We start from the raw sequence: 18,626 nt of genomic DNA, 5'->3' as shown, positions 1-18,626 counted from the left end.
GAAGACGATGGTGGAGAATCAAACAGGCAGGAGGATCAAGTGTATTCGCACAGACAATGGAGGTAAATACAAAAATGATCATTTCAATAAGGTCTGTGAAAATGATGGCATCGTCCGACACTTCACTGTCAGACATACACCACAACAGAATGGAGTGGCAGAACGTATGAACCGGACTTTACTGGAGAAGGTACGGTGTATGTTGTCCAATGCTGACTTGGGCAAAGAATTTTGGGCTGAGGCAATTACATATGCATGCCACCTCATTAATCGTCTACCATCTGTTGCTATTGATGGCAAGACACCTTTTGAAAAATGGTATGGAAAACCTGCTGTAGATTATGACTCTTTGCACGTGTTTGGCTCAATTGCATACTATCATGTGAAAGAGTCAAAATTGGATCCGAGAGCAAAAAAGGCTATATTTATGGGGATTACTTCTGGAGTCAAAGGATACCGCTTATGGTGTCCAAAGACAAGGAATATTATATTCAACAGAGATGTTACCTTTGATGAATCTTCCATAACAGATAAGGTGACAGTTGAAGATGTCAAACAAACTGGTGGTGCATCAAAGTAAGTGGAGTTTGAGGGAAAATTTATTTTTCCTACACAAGAAGCAGAGGAGGAAACTCATGAAGATTACCCTCTGGAAGAAGAGCCAGTAGAGAGGGAGATTCCAAATCAGGAACCTCGACAACGACTTGAATCAATAGCAACCAGCAGGCCAAAAAGGACAATAACGAAACCTGTTCGTCTCATAGAGACGGTTGCTTGTGCAACCTCAATTGTAGCTGATGGTGTTCCTACCACTTATAAAGACACAATCCAAAGTTCAGAAGAAGATAAGTGGAGGATTGCCATCAATGAAGAAATGCAGTCCCTTCATCAGAATCATACATGGAAATTGGTCAATCTCCCGAAGGGAAAGAAAATAATTGGGTGCAAATGGATATTTGCAAAGAAAGAAGGATTTTCTAACCAAGAAGATGTTCGCTACAAAGCAAGATTGGTGGCCAAAGGATATGCTCAGAAGTAGGGAATTGATTACAATGAAGTATTTTCTCCAGTTGTAAAATATTCCTCCATTAGAATTATGTTGGCTTTGGTAGCACATTTGGATTTGGAACTAGTTCAGATGGATGTAAAAACTGCGTTTTTACATGGAAACTTGGAGGAGGAAATCTACATGAATCAGCCAGAAGGATTCAAAGTTGCTGGAAAAGAAAATATGGTATGCAAACTTGAAAAATCATTGTACGGATTGAAACAATCTTCTAGACAATGGAACAAGCGATTTGACAAGTTTATGTTGCGGCAAGGGTACAAGAGAAGCAAATACGATCATTGTGTGTATTTGCGCAAACTTAATGATGGTTCCTTTGTATATCTTCTCCTATATGTTGATGATATGTTGATAACTTCCAAGAATTCGGAAGAAATTGATAAGTTGAAGATTCAACTGAAGGAGGAGTTCGAGATGAAGGATCTGGGTGAGGCAAAGAAAATTCTTGGCATGGAGATAATAAGAGATAGACGTTCAAAGAAACTCTGTTTATCTCAGAAAGAATATTTGAAGAGAGTATTACAGCGTTTTGGCATAGATAAGAAGACTAAACCAATTAGTACGCCACTTGCTCCCCATTTTAAGCTAAGTACTACTATGTCGCCAAAGGATGAAACTGAACAGGAGTATATGTCAAGGGTACCATACGCAAATGCTGTTGGTAGCTTGATGTATGCAATGGTTTGTACGAGACCTGACATTTCACAAGCTGTTGGAGTTATTAGCAGATATATGCATAATCCAGGAAAGGAGCATTGGCAAGCTGTGAAATGGATTCTACGGTATATTCATAGTACTGTAGATGTTGGGTTAGTTTTTGAGCAGGAAGGCAATCGGTCTGTAGTTGGATATTGTGACTCAGATTTTGCGGGTGATCTGGACAAACAAAGGTCAACTACTGGTTATGTGTTTATTTTTGCAAAGGCACCAGTTAGTTGGAAGTCTACTTTGCAGTCAACAGTTGCTTTGTCTACAACAGAGGAAGAGTACATGGCTATTACATAGGCTGTGAAGGAGGCAATTTGGCTTCAGGGGTTGCTAAAGGAGCTTGGTATTGAACAAAAAAATATTATAATTTTTTGTGATAGTCAAAGTGCTATTCAATTAGCGAAGAACCAAGTTTATCATGCAAGGACGAAGCACATTGATGTTCGGTATCATTTCGTACGAGAAATCATAGAAGAAGGTGGAGTCACGGTGAAGAAAATTCATACTACGGAGAACCCTGCTGATAAGCTGACAAAAGCGGTGACTGCGGTCAAGTTTCAACATTGTTTGGATTTGATCAACATTGTTGAACACTAAAGATTGAAGATGAAGACACAACCAAAATTTATTATTGAGAGAAAATTGAAGATGTGGAATTTTGCCAAGGTGGAGATTTGTTGAAATTATCAAAAGTCCCACATCGGTGGATGACAATTTTGAATGGGAATTTCACCCTATAAAAAGAAGCCTAATGTTTAGGATTTTAAAAACACCTCTCATTTGCCTTTTTTTATCTTCTTAAGGCATTTGTATCTTCTCTCTTTGGTATTATTTCACTTGTAATTTTGGAGTGGAATAAAATATTGATTGTGTCCGAGGAAGTAGGCAAAATTGGCCGAACCTCGTAAATCCTGGTGTTCTTTTATTGTTGTCTTATTGTCTTGTTTATTATTTAGTGGTTGTCATAATTTTTGGTATAGTAGTTGTGACTCATTCACACTATATACATTTGGCTTCCGCAACAATAACAACATCAATTAAAGCATATAAAGAAGGCACTAATTTAACGTGGTTCGGTGAGTGTGACCTACGTCCACAAGCGGAGAAGAGCAATTTCACTATAGCAACATGAGTACAAAAGAGTGTACAAAATTAGAGTAAATACTCTAATTAATCCCAAATCCTCCCGAGAGAATAACTTCATAAGATCACTCAAAAAAAAAGGAGATCACACAAGTGTTTTCCAACACTCAACTCTCTTACAAACAACTCTCAATAAGGGAGGAGAGGAAGAAAAGAAATAAAGACTCAAATCTTATTGGTGTGTTTGGAATGAGCTAGAATCAGCTCAATTTATAGCGAGAGGAATTGGAGTTGCTTGGCTATAATTTGGCCAGCAACTCTCAATTCTTATGGTCTTAAATTGGTCACCAAGGCCTCTTAGAACAAGGCCAAAATAAGGCCAGATCATTACATTAAGTTTCTATAACTTACTCCTAGAAAGCATGAATATCCAATGAGCCATGACTTCAAAACACATATTTGTGAAGAGTGTCTTCCAAAGTGTAATGGAGAAAGGCTGTATTCATCTTGCTGTTGTGCTTTTGCTGCTTCAGCAAATGAGTACTTGTTTGTCGATTGCCAATATCACTACTGATCAAACAGCACTTCTTACCTTGCGATCTCAATTTTCTTTATATAATTCTCATCACCTCTTAGCAAGAAACTGGTCCATTTTCACCCCTACTTGTAGTTGGATTGGAGTTACTTGTGGCTCTCGCCACCAAAGAGTCACTGCCTTAAATCTTTCTAGTATGAACCTTAAAGGAATGGTTCCACCACAGCTTGGAAATCTCTCATTTCTCATTTCCCTCGATATCAGAAACAATAGCTTCTATGGGAGTTTGCCTGAGGAGTTAGCTCGTTTGAGGAGATTGAAAATGATCAATGTCATGAATAACAACTTTACTGGTGCAATCCCATCATTTTTCGGTCTGTTACCAAACCTCCATTCCTTGTACCTTTCGTTTAACCAATTTTCGGGTAATATCCCTCCATCCCTTTTTAATATAACAAAACTAAAGTATTTAAGACTACGAGGGAATTTTCTTGGTGGAGAAATTCCTCAAGAAATCAGTAGACTTTGTTGCCTGACTTCCATAGACCTGCAAGATAATAAGCTTATAGGCTCTATACCACCAACTATGTTTAACCAGTCATCACTTAAACAGATTGGTTTAACAAAGAACAACCTTTATGGGAAACTTCCTGGAAATATATGTGACAATCTTCCAGATTTAGAGGCACTTGCACTTTCAAGCAATCGGTTTGATGGCTTGATTCCTCCAAATTTGCAGAACTGCTCAAAACTTCAAATATTATCATTGTCTCAAAATGATTTCACTGGAACCATACCAACAGAGATCGGGAACTTAACTATGCTGACAGCACTACAGCTTGGAGTTACCTACTTGAAAGGTATTATTTTCTTATGTTCATCTAGCAAGACATGCAAGTGCTTTTCAAGCATATATTTCCCCTCGAAGCATCTAAAATGGGATTCATCAATTTCGCGTGCTATTTAGTTTCAAGAGATGTCTTTCTATTTCTCCACATGCATTTTGGATGTTCGGTTAATTTTAATTTTTGTCCCTTTTCCTCACTGCCACTTCAATTAAATTCAGTCACTTGTGTGTTATTGAGTTTCCTAATTTAACAGGTGAAATACCAATGGAGATTGGATATCTTCAAAAGCTCCAAATATTCGGGTTGTATCAAAATAATGCTGAGTGGCTCAATTCCAGCAAGCATTTTCAACATTTCATCCCTCCAAATCTTGACCATTGTGGATTGTCAGCTTTCAGGGAGTCTCCCATTAAATGTAGGCCAAGGGACACCAAATCTCAATGAAATTTATTTGGGAATAAATAATCTCAGTGGCCTCTTCCCTGCTTCAATCTCTAATGCATCAAAACTCATTGCTCTAGACCTTTCAAACAACAGCTTTTCAGGCTCCATTCCTGATTCCCTAAGTAAGTTAGAATTCCTTCAACTTCTACAGTTAGGGCAAAACAAGTTGATCAACCAGAATCCCTCTTCAGAATTAACCTTCCTGACTTCATTGACCAGATGTCGAAATCTAGGAGAACTGGTCATTGGACAAAATCCTTTGGATGGCATTCTTCCGGCTTCTGTTGGTAATTTCTCGAGCTCTCTCAAAAAATTTTCTGCGTACAGATGCAAACTCAAAGGCATTATACCAGAAGAAATTGGAAACCTAACAAATGTATTAATGATATCACTATTTGGAAATGACTTAACAGGATTCATTCCAAAATCTATTGGAGGTATGCAGAAGCTTCAAAGATTTTTAATACAAAGTAACATGATAAGCGGGACCATACCAGATGAAATTTGCTACTTACAAAATATAGGAGACCTGAGTTTAAGGCAAAATAAAATGTCAGGTCCGTTGCCATCGTGTTTTGGGAATCTTACTGCTTTAAGAAATCTTTATCTAGCTTCCAATAGATTGAACTCCAATTTACCTGAGAGCTTGTGGAGCCTTCAAGATCTGTCACAACTTTATGCAGCATCAAATTCATTTTCTGGTATTCTATCTCCCCAAATTGGAAATCTAAAAGCTGTCACAAACATTGATTTAACATACAATGACTTTTCAGGCATGATCCCTAGCACTATGGGAGGTCTACAAAATTTGATTAATTGTTCTCTATCATACAACAGGTTAGATGGCCCCATTCCAGATTCTTTTGGGAAAATGTTAAGCTTGGAATTGTTGGATTTAAGTTATAACAATCTAACTGGTGAAATACCAAAGTCCTTAGAAGCTCTTGTGTACCTCAGATACCTTAATGTTTCCTTCAATAAACTCAGCGGAGAAATTCCATCTGGTGGTCCTTTCGTAAACTTCACCAATCAGTCTTTTGTGTCTAATCATGCATTATGTGGTGTATCAAGGCTCCAAGTGCCACCATGTCAAGTCAACTCTCCGCGAAGGGCGAGGAGAAAAAGAGTGCTTTTCTCGATCCTGTATAGTCTTTTGGGAATAACATCAGTATTTGTTGCACTAGCCCTTGGATTTCTGATTTCTCGAGCTCTCTTAAAGAAATTTCTGCACCTGGGTGCAAACTCAGCGGCATTATACCAGAAGAAATTGGAAACCTAACAAATGTTATTAGCATAAATCTATTTGTCAATGATTTGACAGGGTTCATCCCTAAAACTGTTAGAGGTTTGCAGAAGATTCAAAGGTTTTTTATACAAAGTAACATGATAAGTGGGACTATTCCAGATGAAATTTGCTCTTTACAAAATATTGGAGACCTGAGTGTTAGGAAAAATAGAATTTCAGGTCCATTACCGTCGTGTTTGGGGAACCTTACTAGTTTGAGAAATCTTTATTTAGCTTCCAACAGATTGAACTCCAGTTTACCCGAGAGCCTGTGGAGCCTTCAAGATCTATTGATATTTGATGCAGCATCAAATTCATTTTCTGGTGTTCTGTCTCCCCTAATTGGAAATCTAAAGGCTGTCACAAACATTGAATTGTCATACAATGACTTTTCAGGCATGATTCCTAGCACGATAGGAGGTCTACAAAATTTGATTAATTGTTCTCTATCATACAACAGGTTAGATGGCCCCATTCCAGATTCTTTTGGGAAAATGTTAAGCTTGGAATTGTTGGATTTAAGTTATAACAATCTAACTGGTGAAATACCAAAGTCCTTAGAAGCTCTTGTGTACCTCAGATACCTTAATGTTTCCTTCAATAAACTCAGTGGAGAAATTCCATCTGGGGGTCCTTTCGCAAACTTCACCAATCAGTCATTTGTGTCTAATCATGCATTATGTGGTGCTTCAAGGCTCCAAGTGCTGCCATGCCAAGCCAATTCTCCTCGGAGGACAAGGAGAAAACGAGTGTTTTTCTCGATCCTGTATAGTCTTTTGGGAATAACATCAGTATTTGTTGCATTAGCCCTTGGATTTCTGATTTTAAGAAGAAGAAGAAATAGAAATGAGCCGTCAGGATTAACTGATCAGGTATCATCCATGAGGGCCTACGAAAGAGTTTCATATTATGAACTTCAACAAGCAACAGATGGATTCAGCGCGGACAATTTGCTTGGTACTGGGAGTTTTAGCAAGGTGTACAAAGGAGTAAAGGATGGGATGACATTCGCAGTAAAGGTATTCAAACTGGAACTTGAAGGCGCATTCAAGAGCTTTGACACAGAATGTGAGATCTTACGCAACCTTCGCCATAGGAACCTGACCAAAGTCATAACTTCTTGTTCCAACTCTAAGTTCAAGGCCTTAATATTAGAGTACATGCCAAATGGCACCCTAGACAAATGGTTACACTCTCATGACTTATTCTTAGACATGTTGCATAGGTTGGACATAATGGTAGATGTAGCATCTGCCTTGGACTATCTCCATAACGGTTATTCAGAGCCAGTGGTGCATTGTGATTTGAAGCCTAGCAACATTTTGCTAGATCAAAATATGGTTGGGCATTTAAGTGATTTTGGGATTGCGAAATTGTTAGGTGCAGAGGATAGTTTTAGACAAACTAACACTATTGGGACCATTGGATACATTGCGCCAGGTACCTAAATTTCTCCTATTGCCTTTATCTTTCTCACATCATCATTTATCTGTCGAACTATTATGAAATACTTTGAACTGATGATTTCTCACTTGTCGTTGCAGAGTATGGACAAGATGGACTTGTATCAACAAGTTGTGACGTCTACAGTTTTGGTATCGTGATGATGGAAACATTCACAAGGAGGAGGCCTAGTGATGAAATGTTTACTGGAGATTTGAGCCTAAAACAATGGGTAAACGACTCGCTTCCTTCTGGAGTTACACAACTAGTGGATGCAGATTTGATGAGACCAAAGGAAGAACCTCTAAATGCAGAGATGCAATGCTTGGTTTCTGTCATGGAATTGGCTTTAAGCTGCACTTCAGTATCACCAGATGCAAGAATCAAAATGAAAGAAGCTCTTTTGGCACTCAAGAAGATAAGAATTCAATTGGTCACCAAGCTGAACTTTGAAGTAAGGCTGAATCCAGAAAGTTCACTCCAATAGAATTTGGAGAAGGCTTGTTATAATAAGAGTAGAATAAAGATAACAGGAAGCAACCTTTTGTTTCTGTCTGTAGGCCAATCTTATTTATTTGTTAGCAAGTCACCTTTATACTACCACCATGTGAATTGATTAGCATTATTTAATAATTTGAAAGCAGGACTAAAGAAAGTTATGGTGAATGAAGTATGCAGAATGCACATTTGGAAACAAAAAAATGACTCTAGTAATTAGCAGAACAGTTGGGGAAAAGAAAGAAATTACATAAAGCAAAAATACTTTAAAGGGGAATAATTTAGCTTGAAAACAACTCTGTACAAGAAGAACATCCTTTTAGCTAGTCAATCATGACTGACTTAATCCATGGCATTAGGACCAAAGCATCTCCTCCTAAGAGGGTTCCAAACCCACTGAACAAGAAATTTTCTCCCTTTAACTCCATGCAAATTGAAACCATTGCCCCATGAATCCTTATACACTTGCCCAACAAATCCACCACCAGCACCAGTCCCATAAACACCTAAGCACAAATCAGCAATCTCAGTAGGTGCAATAGGATCATCCCCAGCATACCAAGAATTCACAAGAGGGTTACTTGAGACCTCAGCAATCTCATGAGCTATCACACTGATCATTCCATCGACCCCCGGATCGCCATTTGGTGCTCCCATTAAGCTGTTTCCTCCATTTATTGTGCTTGGTGGTGGTTTCCCTGAATTCTTAGGCCAAGCAAAAGGATAAGCACAGAAACCAGGGCATTGTTTCCCACTATAACCTACCCAAGCATAAGGCACTGTCACTCCAAGAATTGATGGGAATGTGAAATAATGAAAACCACATACAGCTCTACAAAATTTTGAACTTGAACATCATAAGATGTTAACACTAAGTAAACTCCATTCCTATAATTCAAAGGTAGAGATTTTAGGTATGATCTGACTGCATTTTTAATCACATATTGCATAGATAATCTGCTAAGGTACTTTCCTTGTGAGTACTTGAAGTCAAAGAATTCACCAGACAGTGAAATGGTTGAGATGTTTTGGCCAGTTTGATCTGTGTAAAGTCGAACGGTTCGCCACCAATCAGCAACAGAAGGATGAGGTGCGTAAGAAGAAGAAGAAAATGAGTTGAGAAAGTCTCTAATGGTTGCTTGATGAGAAGGGTTCCATTGACCATACCATATTACATAAAGTTTAATAGGAGAAGAAAGAACAGGGCCCATATGGTATTCAAGATTAACAAGATCAGAAGATCCTTCATAGTTCTTATTTTCATTGTATGGAATCCAAGAAAAAGAAACAAGTGAGAAGCAAGAAGAAGATAGCAGCAACAAGAATTGGAGATAATGAAAAAAGTGAAACTTACTGTCCATTTCTCTAAGCTCTGTCAGTATGGAGATAAAGGGTTGCTTTTAAAAGGAGATTTCTTGGGATTTATATAGAGGGAATATTGATGAACTTATGGAGAGATTGGTAGATAGATTGGATTCTTCAAATTACTTTTATATTCTTTCTTTGGAGGGAGACAATGGAATTTGTTGTATCATAATATCATTTTTTACTTTGTTTCAATTATGGCCATGCATGTTACTAACTTACTACCTCTTTTTCTTTATTCCATCTAATGCCTAAAGAAATGGTAGTTGTCCCTGTATGTCTAACCAACCTTCTACAGTAATACATTTTGCACCAGCATTTATACCAATTCTGGTAAACATTGGGATCTGCAATGAAACATTTATTTACATTTGTTAAATATATACATATCCATTGATTGTATACAAATCTCACAGGGTTTTACCAGGGTTCCAGACTAATCCTTTCTTAAAGTATTCAACAGAATCCTCATAGTTTTTCACATAATATTAGGACTAATTGTAAGCTCTTTTTAAATATAGTTTTTTTTATTTATTCTATCGCTCTGTGATTCTCTCTCAAACCAATCGGTCAAGTTATTAATCTTAATTCAGGCACACTCTTATTAGTTATTCTGTTGAGCCAACTCTCCATCCCCCTTTCACCCCTCTTGACTTACCAATTTCTACAATAAAATTATCTATTTTATGCTGAGGTGGACCTATGTAAAGAGAAGAGGAGTCATCGGATCCCGTTAACATCGACAAAAATTCTAGATATATATATATATATATATATATATATATATATATATATATATATATATATATATATATATATATTGGATATTTTGTTTGGAACCCTTAAAATCAAAAGTCCGAGTACTGATTGAGCAGTCCGCTTATATGTCCCTCTCCTTTGAAATCTTGGGTTCGCCTTTGATTTTACGCACGGCTTACAAAGAAAAGGTAACCAGGCCAGAATCAAAATCTTTCTCGTTAAGGATTATTCTCTAAAGAAACAAATTGACTTATTAATCAGATGGCTTTACCAATGGTAAAGCCATAAAAGGTGGTAACATAAACCAAAAGTTGAGTCAAAATCATAAGTGTGAAACCATCACTGTGTTAAAGCAAGCATGTGATAGTGATACCCTTTCTTCTCATTTTGCCTTGTTTGTAGGGTAGTCATTATTCCTTTGTCAATATCTTTGACAATTTGTTTCCCCCATCCTAGGAGAAATGTCATATTCACACTTTATAAATGGTGGAGTAACATGCATTGACATCTATCTATCCCCCATTTTTCGACTTTAAACTGAGGCAATTGTCAAAGGGTATAAAAGAATAAATTTTCCATTTTTCACTTTCACCTACTATTTCCTGATTTTGCCCAATCTATCTATCATTAATTGAAGAAAAAGTGGAATTTTTCTCTTTGGAGAACAATCATAACCTTCACTTGTTTATTGCATAAAAGCTCTTTAAACTCTAAACTTATTATATTACGAGATTAATTGCAAAGCATATTAATTAGAACTTAGAAGCATATGTACATACTGATTGGAGAATTTGACAACTCTTGTTCTGTCATAAATTTAATTGGTTGATTACTTGTGGCTTCTAAGGTTAAGAGATCATTTAAGGAAATAACTTAATTTAAATGTTTTTAAAAAATAGCATATATGTATTCAGCAATTTTAACTTCGACATTTATTTAGAACTTCGTTTCTTCATCCATCTCGAAATTTTGAGTATATTTGCGCGTACATACTCAAAATCATCTTTGACTTCTATATATATATATATGCAAGAGAGAAGTTATTTAGTGTACCATTTTCTTCTATTGGACTTCTTATTCCAACATTTGCTCAGAAAATAAAAGGTGATGCTGCTTTACTTTCAATAATAGAAATCCATACAGCTGTTTGGCTAAAATTAAATTTTACTAAGTTTTTCTATCAAAATCAAGAATCTTAGGTAGTAGTTAGGACGCTCAAGGAGATCATTCTTTTGCACTAATATGAGGAATCAATTTATTCTTTATTCAGAAGAAATTACCTGAATTGGCCGCCATGTTTTTAACTAACGACTACTGAAGTGATACAATGTACTCAAACATTAAAAAAAAATCAAATTAAAGTTCACATGCAGAACTTAAATATATACTTATAGGAATATATATGACAAGTATACATTGATCACGTCCAACTATGCCTTATAAAAAGGACTAAGCAGTCGTTGCAAATATAATCCGGTTTACAAGTCCGGAGTCGAATTCCACAGAGAACTAAGGCTTAGCTACAACTATTCAATATTGCAAAGAAACACAAGTTCGAATAATTTTCTAGTTATAAAGATTATAATGTTTATTTTTATCTAATTAACTAACAAATACTAGAAAGCACTAAAACTATCAATTAACATGGATGAAATTCTATACAAGACTAAGGAGGTCTAGAGTTGTGATTTTTCCTATTGTCGGAATCTTTTCCGCTATGTTTTCTACAAATTTGCGTAAGTCTTCTCTATCGACCATGAGCACTCTAACTGTCGTAACTCTCTCCCGAGTAATTACCACAATTTACTAGACATATTCTCCCGAATTACGCTAGCTAGCATTAAGCACAGCTCACTCAGATTCCCTAAACCCACCTTTAAACCTCCGTATTGATCCCTCTCCCGAGTAATACATACTAAATAGGTACGGCTAATTGAGGACCCTTCAATCAACCACAAGAATAATATAGTTGAACAAATAGAGAAAATACTACGACAAATCTATATTAACGTAACAAGAAAATCATCCTTCAATAGGTTCCATCAAAACCCTAGATTAGAAAGTTAGCTACTCATACTCATATTAACAATATTCTAAATATTTTACATAATTAAAATACAGAGTAAAGATGAAAAGATGTACAAATAGATGATTCTAACTCCCAAGAGGTGATTCCAGCAGCTCTCCTTGCCTCTAGCTTCCCAAAAACGTGGTTGCTGATAGAACCTCTTGGCTGCTGAAACCACCCCCTTCCAAGTGGTGTTTTAGGTCTATTTATATGTGTAGAAGAAATCCTAAACGTGTGGGCCGGGTCCTAGTCAAAACCCGGAACAAATTAAGTCTTCAAAAACTCGGATTGGACCTGGCGTTAGGCTGGCCTCGCCAGGCTAAAGCCTGGTCCAGCCTGGCCTTAGGCTGGCCTCGCCAGGCTAAAGCCTGGTCCAGCCTGGCCTTAGGCTGGCCTTACCAGGCTAAAGCCTGGTCTCTCCTTTTCACTGTTCTCGAGCACACTTTCAACGTTTAAGTATCTCTTTTGCTCTACTTTCAGCTCCAATTCACCTACACATAAAATAGACTCCATTATGCACAAATAAAGTGTAATTTATCATTAAATCATGTAAAATGCAAGGCACATAATGTACGAAACTATGAAATTATAGCCACACATCAATACCCCACACTTAAACATTGCTCGTCCTCGAGCAATCAAACTACACTTATAGATATGGCCTTTTTATGCAATTCTCCTAACTCATTACACCAAGAATTTTTAAAATAGTTTAAGCACACAAGTGTGACATCCTCGCCTCAAGATTCGACTCACAAATACCATGCCTTATTCACAATTCACTTACTTACTCTAATATGGATGTCAACAACATTACCTTTTCTTTATGAATCATGTGCCCTCACCCAATCAAAGAGATTAGTTCCACACACAATGAATTTTAAGACCGTAGGAACTCTATATAGGAAGAATTCACTCGCTCTCAGAAATAACATTCATATGCTACAAAAGATGAACCATAGGCTTGCCTGTAGTGTAATACTCTACTAATCGAGTTCATTCAGTCTAAGATCAAGTAGGACTTTCATTGGTTGTAATGTAGGCTGCGGGTCGGGTAGGATACATTTGCATATGAGTGACTACACCTCCCTTAAGCACTTCAATACATATACTTTAACACACATCCCATACTTATGCCAAACCAAACATTCCACCTTCACTTCAATTTATATTAACTCCATATTTTTTTTAAGCACAATTACATCAAGAGTCACTACTATCAAAGGATATTTTTCACAGCAATATAGCTGATTTTTCTTTTCTTTCTTTTTCAATTCAAGTGGCTCTTACTTTTTCAAAACAGTGCACATTTCTCCTTATTTCATTAGTTCCATGCCAAAGCCGAACCAACCACCCCACACTTTAACTTTTACAAAGTTCATAACAATTCAAGTGCTCATGAGAGGTGAAAAGGTTCAAATATATAGTCGATTAAAACAAAGGAGTACGACTTGTAATGTGGTTACCAAAGAAATAAGATTATAGGCTCAACGGGGTTAACTACGGTACATAACATTTAGGTGGGTAAACTTTATATATCTGGCTTAACAAAGAAACGCCTATATCACTTCCTAGACTGAACAATACTACTATTTCGCTTTGCAAACACACGGGGCAAGTTCTAGACATCAAATGCAATGCATAGAATACATACAAAACCTCACACATACATGGCACATAACTCACTCAGGATTGGTTTCATCGCGACATTCCAGTCAAAGCAGTTAAGCAAATTAGGAATCTACGATTTAAGGTACTTATGCGAGAGTCAAAACCCGAGCCTAAGCGTCACAACCATAGTACTAACTATTCTCAAGGCATAACAAAGCTAAGAGATATTGCTTCAATTCAATTCATGGCACAATGGTTCCTATTCCTAAAAATAAATAAAACTAACTACACCCGGTTCAAACAAAACCCTTGGAAAAGAACCGCGGTACAAAGAAAAATCAAGGGGGAATTGCTACACTACCTAATAAAAGAAAATCTTTTTGTCTTTTTCCTTTTTGACTTAAATCCCTCAAAAAAATTGTCTAATAGATCCATCGTCGGAAAAAGTCCAATATTTTCTATTTTTGTTCTAAAAAATAATTCAATTAAACTAACATAATTAAAATAGCATAGAAAGTGACCTAGACAATCTCCCCACCCACACTTAAAATTGTGCATTGTCCCCAATGCACACCATAACTAATAAAAGGGTAAAAGAGACTCCCTGGTAGGCTAAAGGCCGAAGCACTAGCAACTCATGGGGTACTCAGACTTCTACCAGGCTTGGTCCTTCGTGCGGGTATCTCACACTTAGTTCCAACCATCTGGTTTGCTGTTCGTTGCATCCTTCTAATAGCTTTTCTTTCCATGCTCCTAGAAAATCAAAAATCGACACTACAAACATAATACAATTAAAAAAACATTAAAAAAAATTAAAAAATAAAATAAAAGAGAGCAATAAAGCTGGGTTGCTTCCCAACGAGCGCTTGATTTAACGTCGCGGCACGACGTGAACCGCTTTTTGCCTCCACCTCGAGCTTATGAATTGAACCCCAAGTTTTGCTTCAAGCTTATGATTATGCTCTTGAGGTGGTACAAATTCTTGCAAGCTAAAAATTAGATAAAGTCTTCTGCACTTTTTGGCTCTCGACCGAGGAGTGTTACCTTGCCTAGTGGCCTTGAAAATTTCAAAATATAAGACTCATCTACCTCTTCCTTTGACTCCTGCATTGGCTCATACAGATCAGTTTCCATTTCACCATCTGAACATACTGTAGAGAAGTGTTTGGAATGAGGTCTAACGTGCTCAAATATGTGAACTTCAAAATTGTCAACCTCCTCAACACCAATGACACTAGAGTCAACTAAATATGTATCTTCAATGTCCTTGCTTGACTCTAATATCTCTTCTACAATATTGGCATCATCAAATTCTAGTTGGTTGGTTTGGTCAAATTCTACTCTCAACTCCTCCATTATAATGGCAATTTCTGCAGCCCATTCATGATCTTCTTGGCTATTATCCACAATGTAAGCTTTTTGCACTTTACAAGGTTCACTTACTTTATTAGCTTGAGCTTCCAAATTGTGAATAGTTGCCTCTTGCCTTTGTATCTGCAGTAATTTCTCATCATATTGTTCCATGAGGACCTTTAACATATCTTCGATCTTTTTCAGGTCAGCTTTCCAAGATTCTTTGTTCTTATTCACTTCACATGAAAATGTAGAACCATTAAAGTAAGGGGTTGGGGGATGATAAGACATATAAGCACAACCATGAAAGTGATCATCTTGACCACCACACATATCACACACATTCCACACATAAGATTGAGGTGGTGCACATAACTCGCTCTCAGGAATATTTTGATAATTTTTCTATGGGTGATTTCCTCCACAATATGCATAAGGAGGATCAAAAGTAGAATTACCAACATCAAAACTGATAATTCCAAGATGCCATGTTTCTAAAATTAACAAGTAAAACAAAAAATAAAATAAAAAATAAAAAATCAAATACAAGAAAGCAAAAATAAAAGTTCAAACTTACAACCTAGCAATATATACACCTACAGCTAAACCGTTAGTTCCCCGGCAACGGCGCTAAAATTTGATCACGCCCAACTATGCCTTATAAAAAGGACTAAGCGATCGTTGCAAATATAATCCGGTTTACAAGTCCGGAGTCGAATCTCATAAAGAACTAAGGCTTAGATATAACTGTTCAATATTGCAAAGAAACATAAGTTCGAATAATTTTCTAGTTATAAAGATTATAATGTTTATTTGTATCTAATTAACTAACAAATACTAGAAAGCACTAAAACTATCAATTAACATGGACGAAATTCTATATAAAACTAAGGAGGTCTAGAGTTGTGATTTCCCCTATTGTCGGAATCTTTTCCGCTACGTTTTCTATAAATTTGCCTAAGTCTTCTCTATCGACCATGAGCACTCTAATTGTCATAACTCTCTCCCGAGTAATTACCACAATTTACTAGACATATTCTCCCGAATTACGCTAGCTAGCATTAAGCACAGCTCACTCAGATCGCACCAAGGTTTCGTTATCCCTAAACCCATCTTTAAACCTCCGTATTGATCCCTCATATATGTTTAGGAGTGATGTTGTTCAACAACTACCTAAATATGCACTCTCTCTCGAGTAATACATACTAAATAGGCACAGCTAATTGAGGGCCCTTCAATCAACCACAAGAATAATATAGTTGAACAAATAGAGAAAATACTACGACAAATCTATATTAACGTAACAAGAAAATCATCCTTCAATAGGTTCCATCAAAACCCTAGATTAGAAAGTTAGCTACTCATACTCATATTAACAATATTCTAAATATTTTGCATAATTAAAATACGGAGTAAAGATGAAAAGATGTACAAATAGATGATTCTAACTCCCAAGAGGTGATTCCACCAGCTCTCCTTGCCTTTAGCTTCCCAAAAACGTGGCTGCTGATAGAACCTCTTGGCTGTTGAAACCACTCCCTTCCAAGTGGTGTTTTAAGTCTATTTATATGTGTAGAAGAAATCCTAAACGTATGGGCCAGGTCCTAGTCAAAACACGGAACAAATTAAGTCTTCAAAAACTCGGATTGGACCTGGCGTTAGGCTGGCCTCGCCAGGCTAAAGCCTGGTCCAGCCTGGCCTTAGGTTGGCCTTACCAGGCTAAAGCCTGGTCTCTCCCTTTCACTGTTCTCGAGCATACTTTCAACGTTTAAGTATCCCTTTTGCTCTACTTTCATCTCCAATTCACCTACACATAAAATAGACTCCATTATGCAAAAATAAAGTGTAATTTATCATTAAATCATGTAAAATGCAAGGCACATAATGTACGAAACTATGGAATTATAGCCACACATCATACATGTATACATGGCCCGAAGATTTAGAGGTTTAAATGTACTTTTGTTTTAGGGTATTGCAAGCTATGCTATATAAATGTAACTACATGTAAATCTCTACGATAATTCAACTAATATTGTAAAATTTATTTATAGTGTCAGTGTTTATAACTAAATTCCTATTAGATTAATTAAGTCATCGTACACGCTTTGTATTCAAATATTAGTAATCCCGACATTAAGCTGCAACCTTCTTAGAGCTTAATTAGAAAATTAACTAGATGACATTAACATCAAATATCGAACTATTAACTGCCATTTCCCTTAATAGTTTCGCGCATCAAGCTTCTTCTCACTTGGTCGTGGGTGTAAACCTGGTTATTTGTTTCTTCTGTATTGTAAGTAACCGATAATGTTTTATATGCAAGTTATATGCAAGAAAATGATGTTGCATTGGTGGTGTAAATATTGCAAATACATTGCCTAATACTGCGTTAACTGGTAATAATCAAGATCTCCATAACTTTCCAGCTCATAGTACATTTGTCACATATAGTTGATCAAAAACAGAAAGAGCCCAACCCAAAAAATTCACATCCAAATGACTAACAATTGAATTTACGATTTCAATTTCGACCAAATCACACCAAATAAATTATGAGTGAACTCAAATTTGAAACAAAACTTCCGAACACAACATAAACCATTTCAAATCATCAATTTAGTTAAATAATACCAAATAAACAAGACACACTTAGTCTTCTTCAACACTTCATAATGACAAATATTAGAGTTTTTAACATTTAAAGCACATCATGAAATCAATATTTGAACTGAAAATTTAAGCATAAATAATCAACACTCAACTATTTTATCAGTAATCAACAATATTTGTCCCGTACTAGTATGCCAAAACGTAGTTGCACGAGTTCCGCATATAGACCTAATTCTAGTGTAAAAGAAACGAAATTGAGGTTTGTTCGTAATTTATATTTTGTGATTCATTCTTAGGAAGTATACATTGCCTGAAGATTAGAGGTTTAAACGTACGTTTTCATGGTATGAGCACGGGTATTGAAAGGTCTATTATATATAAATTGTAATATGGCCATTAATTTGGCTTCTTCTCAAGTGGGCCAAATTTTTATGATATTTGCCATGACATAATATCCAATGTAACAAAATTTGTAGATCATGACATTTGCCATGACATAATATCCACTATTAGGCCAATGATTTCTTGCTATAAATAGAGGAGCTTTTCCCCATTTGTAAACACACAAATTCAAGAGTTTTTCACTCTTATCTTTCTTTCTCCTCCTTTATTTCATTATAGAGTATTTTGTAAGAGAGTGAGTGTTGGAAAACACTTGTGTGAACCCTTTCTTTGGAGTGATCTTGTGAGGTTATTCTCTTGGGGTATTTGGGACTAATTAGAATATTTACTCTAATTTTGTACTCTTGTTGGTATAGCGAAATTGCTCCTCTCCGCTTGTGGACGTAGGTCACCTTGACCGAACAACGTTAAATTTGTGTCTTCTTTATCTTCTTTAATTGCCGTTATTATCAACTTGCATTGTCTTTGTTATTGTCATTATAACATTATTTTGCTAAATTTCACACTACCCGGTTTACCGATCCTAACAAATTGGTATTAGGGCC

General features: G+C 36.4%; 3 pseudogenes; 1 reads left to right on the top strand and 2 right to left on the bottom strand.

Annotated features, from left to right (window-relative positions):
* Positions 1 to 18,626, bottom strand: part of LOC107804463 (uncharacterized) — a 52,241-nt pseudogene that overhangs the window by 18,566 nt on the left and 15,049 nt on the right.
* On the top strand, positions 3,121 to 8,082 carry LOC107763943 (uncharacterized; annotated as a pseudogene).
* LOC107781360 (protein EXORDIUM-like 7) lies at positions 8,116 to 9,530 on the bottom strand (annotated as a pseudogene).

This window comes from Nicotiana tabacum, chromosome 17 (assembly GCF_000715075.1).
Source record: "Nicotiana tabacum cultivar K326 chromosome 17, ASM71507v2, whole genome shotgun sequence".
In the NCBI taxonomy this organism is placed as follows: Eukaryota; Viridiplantae; Streptophyta; class Magnoliopsida; order Solanales; family Solanaceae; genus Nicotiana; species Nicotiana tabacum.
The sequence above is the reverse complement of the archived record's forward strand: the minus strand, read 5'-3'. Positions and strand labels throughout refer to the sequence as shown.